The sequence below is a fragment of the Podarcis erhardii genome, assembly GCF_964252035.2.
Source record: "Podarcis erhardii genome assembly, chromosome: 6".
In the NCBI taxonomy this organism is placed as follows: Eukaryota; Metazoa; Chordata; class Lepidosauria; order Squamata; family Lacertidae; genus Podarcis; species Podarcis erhardii.
This window is the reverse complement of record NC_138510.1, coordinates 81,712,731-81,718,730: the sequence shown is the minus strand read 5'-3', so window position 1 is coordinate 81,718,730 and position 6,000 is coordinate 81,712,731. Positions and strand designations below refer to the sequence as shown.

Sequence of the window (6,000 nt, the reverse complement as noted above, 5' to 3'; positions counted from 1 at the left end):
CAAAGCATTCTTTAAAAGCTGGTTGAATGTGAGAGCTGGCAGAGACCAAAGGAGCTGCATTCAGTGATATTGTTGTACTGTGAACAGCAGACCGGAGATGAAATCGAAATCTTCCTCTCTTGGGCCACTATAGCTCACATTTACTGATTATGAATGTCATAGCAGAGGCGTAGTGAAATTAAAGCTGCAATCCTATACACATTTAATTGGAAATAAGTACCACCAAACTCAAGTGTAAACATGCATAGGATCAGAAAGTAATTTCATAATTTTTTCTTTCTCTTGAAAGAAAAACAAAATATATGTCTTCCTAATTTCTTCCAGCTGTGGTTCTAAAGTGGAACAAAACTATTTAAGATCTAGCAAAGCCACATAATTTATTTCACTAAGCTCATGAAATTTAAAACATAATTATAAAATCACAGCAATGCATTGTTCTTCATCAGAAAAAACCTGGCGAAAAAAATGCATCTTTAAACATACATTCTTGCTCCGTATTGTCTAGCCCTCACAAAAACCACTTTTGTGATTTGAGAGGTAGGTAGCACTAAACAATATTGTATCTTTATTTGTTGATAAACCGGCAGACTTACAATCTACTTGGCTAGGGTGGTGTGGGGGACTTACACTGACATATTTTTAAACCATTTTCCGCTGATGCATCCATCCTCATGTATCTCTGTGCTCTTCAAGGCCAAGGCATTTTGAAAGTTTTACATTTAGCCTGAATAGGGTGCCTTGAAAAGATTCCCCCTTGAATGAGAACAAAAGAAAGCACAGAAATGTTAATCAATTCTAAGTGTAACTAAGCATTTTCCAAGAAATAATTTATGTGGTATTTCTTCTCACAATCAGCACAGTTTTGATAGTTTCCCCCCTCAGTTCCCCAAACAAAAGGAATTTTCATGGGTGCTGCCTTTCACAGGGCAAACTTCCTCGTGAGGTGAAAGAACAGGAGACTTGTGCCTTTTACAAATACGTGAGTTACTTGGGGAAGCAGGCAAACCAACAGACATATAGTTAGTATTTTTAAAAGCACCAGTCCCCCCTCCAAAAAAAAAAAGGCAAGGCAACATCAAGGCAACCACAAAACCTAAAACTTCCTTTCCCTTTGTTAGCTACCTACCTACGCTGATTTTTCTCTCTAGTCACCCACACTTACATATAGACAAAACACTCAACCTCTGTGTTCAGTACATGTGGCCAGCAACCAGGAGCCATCAAAAGTCATTGAAGCATCTTCCAGAATAGATTACCTGTTGGCATCAGCCGAGGGAGCATCTGTAGGTATTAACTTAATAAAAGACTGCTGAAAAGATAATCAGCTTGTCTGACAGCCATTACAAGGGTTTTAGTGATTTGATCTATTTATTTATTTATTTATTTTAAGCTGTTTGGAAAGCAAGCAAATTGCTTATGTTTGTTGTTAGGGTGGAATCACTTCGACCACTTCCAACTCCTTCCATCTAACAAAGTCAAGTGGCTGCAAAAATGCTGCCCCAGTTATATAGATCTCATCAAATAACTTGTTCCCGCCCCCCCCCCCGCTCCCCACTTCTTAGTACAGAGTTACTTGACATCAAGATACTGAACTTGACTTACTTCGGCACCAGTGTCCTCCTTTTAAGATTAATCCACATGCAATAAATAGCAGACTCTCACACTGTTCTCTTCCACATTCAAATTTCATCCATATAGGACTCTGTATCACTTGTTACCTCATCATGCAATTCACCACCAAAGTGTTACTGTTGAAAGGTTTTCGGCTTGGGGTTGGATGGATCCCAAAAGACCTGTGTGCAGAATTCCACTTTATATCAATTGCTCAGAGTCCACAAGTGTGGAAAGAGCTTCTGCTTTCAGGTGCTGCTTGTGGGTTTCCCATAGGCATCTAGCTGTGAGAACAGGGTGCAGGACTAGATACAGCGGTACCTCAGGTTAAGTACTTAATTTGTTCCGGAGGTCCGTTCTTAACCTGAAACTGTTCTTAACCTGAAACACCACTTTAGCTAATGGGGCCTCCTGCTGCTGCTGTGCCGCTGGAGCACTATTTCTGTTCTCATCCTGAAGCAAAGTTCTTAACCTGAAGCACTATTTCTGGATTAGCGGAGTCTGTAGCCTCAAGTGTATGTAACCCGAGGTACCACTGTAATCCAGCAGGTCTATTATGTTCAAAAGCAGTTAAAACAGTAAACACAGAGTAAAACAGTAAAAACAGAGTCACCATTTAATGCTAGAGTATTCTGAAATTTGATTAGTTAATGGCTAGCCCCACACCATCCCCTTACGGACATGAACAGTTGCAAAATAATGATTTCTCCCTTTCTTCCTTCACACGCAATTCTGGTTGCAAAACGTAGTAAGTGTGAAAGGGCAATGTGCTCATTTCCATACAGTGGGGGACATGTGATAGACATGTGCCCGGGATTTGTGGTTCAATTGCAATTGCCCAGAATTGTTGGCATCCACCTGTCCTTTGAGTGTTTGGGAATAGCTATCTTCTTTTCCCATTTTATGCGCTCCATACAGGAAAAGTCTGCAGGGTATAAGCACAGCAACCATGGTACTATCTAGTCTAGCATTTTGTTCCCACAGTGGCTAACCAGATGCCTATGGGAAACCCACCAGCAAGACATTACTGTCAGCTGGTCATGTGTAGCTGCAACTATGCAATGGATTATGATTTTGGCAAATACTATAATAGAATATTCCCACAGTGGCTAACCAGATGCCTATGGGAAACCCACCAGCAAGACATTACTGTCAGCTGGTCATGTGTAGCTGCAACTATGCAATGGATTATGATTTTGGCAAATACTATAATAGAATATGGACGTGGGTGGCGCTGTTCTGGTTTGTCAGAAGCGGCTTAGTCATGCTGGCCACATGACCCGGAAGCTGTACACCGGCTCCCTCAGCCAATAAAGCGAAATGAGCGCTGCAACCCCAGAGTCAGTCACAACTGGACCTAATTGTCAGGGGTCCCTTTACCTTTACAACCAATAGTGACTCTATTTTCCCCCACAATGAAAAATATGCTTCTTCACGTGTTATACAGAGGGGAGGAAACAGGTTATTGTGGCAATTAGCCATGACAGTGAAATGGAACTTCCATGTTCAGAGGCAATGTGCCCCTGATGCTGTAACAGAAAGTGGTAATCAACACTGAAGACCCACTGAAGTTATTGGACATGACTAACTTAGGCTCATTAATTCCAGTCGGTATACTCTGAGTAGGACTTTACTGAATACAATCAAAACAAATAAAAAGCATATTGCCTTCATGCTATGATGAGTGTGCTCCTTAGAGCTCATTGGCTGGACACTGTTGAATCATAATTCAGGAATCGAAGACTGGACTAAGATGCTTTTAAATATGCTAAGTAAACAGCTGTAGTGAATCGCTGTTCCCTGATAACAATAGGTGTACATCTAATATGTAAGTGGCCCTTAGACTCATACTGTATTGCTCCTAGTTTTCAAAAAGTTATGTGTGGAACTTCCCATCTGTCAAACTAATTTTTAAAAGATGATTAATTCATTTGGTTTTAGTTCTACAGATTTTGGTACTTTTATTTACCTTTTTTTTTTTTTTTTTTTGCTTCTTTCATTTATATATATATTTCTTTTTTGTTGTTAAACTACTAAACCTACATTACTCAAAAATTGTTCAGACCTTAGGTCAAGGAAATTGCAGCATTACATCCCAATAGAAAATGTGTTTCCCTACTCTAAAATAGCCACTTAAGCAAGAATGTGGAAATGATTTATTTGAAGCTAAATCTTCACCTCAGCTGTGGCATGACTGCACAATCATTCATAGAAAGACCGTTACACTTTAGATTCAAAGAAAAGAATACTAATGACCAAAACAGTTGTGAGTATAAAATTTTAAATTACATTCAGGGGAGACGAAATTAAAATTACAAAAATCACATGAAACTGTTCCTGTCATCTATATGATTAGAGTAAGGGGAGGGTTTTTACATTCTCCAAACTCTCTCACACACACCATTCTCCATAGGTTTTACTTTTATAGAGAAGTATCAAGTATACAATATACAAAATCAGTCTGAGAACAGGGAAATTTTTATTTCACTGTTAACAGCAGCCATGGTTCAGCTTTAGAAGTAAGCGACTAATCTCTCTTCGCTTGCAAATATGGAAACACATTCCAGTCTAGTTCAGTGTTGTGAAAATAAGGTTTAACTAGCTGAACGTGCAAACCACTCTTGCAAAGTGTGCCTGAACCCTTATATCCCAGTTTGATCATTGAGATCATCTGCGGGAGCCTCTGTCCCAGAGTTGGTGAGGCTCATTTTACAAGAGAAACTAAGCCGGTCCTATGGGACACCCTGCCAGGAGAGATTCAGTAGGCACCTTCCATGCCAACATTTCAACGCCTGCTGAAAACTTTTCTATTCCGCCAAGCCTGTGCAAGCAATTAAGAGTACATCGCCCACAACAGTCTACTGTTGCTTGTTTTTAATTCTTTTGCAAGTTTTTCTGTATGGTTTTACTACATATTGCAGTAAACCGATTTGATATATTTCTATGCTAGAGTGGTACATAAATATTTTTTTTATAAATAAATAACTACCAGCAGACTTTTGAAATAGGGCTGACATCAGCATTTAGCATCATTGGGCTGGAGTCGACCACTGATGCCTACCCTGGGTCCCTCTTTATGGAAACAACCTCATATGCAGATGACACAACCTTAATGGCAGAAAGTGAGGAGGAATTAAAGAACCTTTTAAAGAGGGTGAAAGAGGAGAGCGCAAAATATGGTCTGAAGCTCAACATCAAAAAAACGAAGATCATGGCCACTGGGCCCATCACCTCCTGGCAAATAGAAGGGGAAGAAATGGAGGCAGTGAGAAATTTTACTTTCTTGGGCTCCATGATCATTGCAGATGGTGACAGCAGTCACTAAATTAAAAGACGCCTGCTTCTTGGGAGAAAAGCAATGACAAACCTAGACAACATCTTAAAAAGCAGACACATCACCTTGCCAACAAAGGTACGTATAGTTAAAGCCATGGTTTTCCCAGTAGTGATGTATGGAAGTGAGAGGTGGACCATAAAGAAGGCTGATCGCCGAAGAATTGATGAATTATGGTGCTGGAGGAGACTCTTGAGAGTCCCATGGACTGCAAGAAGATCAAACCTATCCATTCTTAAGGAAATCAGCCCTGAGTGCTCACTGGAAGGACAGATCCTGAAGCTGAGGCTCCAAAACTTTGGCCACCTCATGAGAAGAAAAGACTCCCTGGAAAAGACCCTGATGTTGGGAAAGATGGAGGGCACAAGGAGAAGGGGACAACAGAGGACGAGATGGTTGGACAGTGTTCTCGAAGATACAAACATGCGTTTGACCAAACTGCGGGAGGCAGTGAAAGAGAGGAGGGCCTGGCGTGCTCTGTTCCATGGGGTCACAAAGAGTGGGACACGACTAAACAACTAAACAACAACAACATCTAGACCTGCTCTCTGTGCAGTGCTAGGCAGCTAGGTGCAGCCACCATTTTAATCTCCAACACTGCTCCTGATGCAACTCCGAGAACACTGCTGCTGCCCACTGGGATCCACTGATGAAGTGGCTCTCCAGGAAGCACTTTGCCCAAGGGCTCCCTGTATTGAAGGAAACGAAACTCAAAACATTACCTAATCTAGCCAATGATACTGATCATTGAATCAATCGCTGAATTGTAGAGTTGGAAGGGGCCCTGAGGATCATCTAGTCCTGCGATTCTCGACCCAGATGTTGTTGGACTACAACTCCCATCATCCCTGAGCTCTGGCCTTGCTAGCTAGGGTGATGGGAGTAGTAGTTCAACAACATCTGGGGACCCACAGGTTGAGAAAGGCTGATCTAGTCCAACCCCTCTGCAATGCAGGAATCTCAACCAAAACGTCCATGACAGATGGCCATCCAACCTCTGTTTTAAAATGTCCAGTGCAGGAATATGCAACTGTCTGATATGGGGATCAAACCTG

The 6,000-nt window shown here is 41.3% G+C and overlaps 1 long non-coding RNA gene across 1 annotated transcript in view; it reads right to left on the bottom strand.

Annotated features, from left to right (window-relative positions):
* Positions 1–629: 629 nt before the first annotated feature.
* The window catches only part of LOC309344056, a 35,130-nt gene continuing 29,759 nt past the window's right edge, over positions 630–6,000 (bottom strand). Inside the window, exon 4 of the long non-coding RNA XR_014157586.1 lies at positions 630–753. This is a non-coding gene — a long non-coding RNA (uncharacterized lncRNA). The remainder of the gene's footprint in view (positions 754–6,000) is intronic.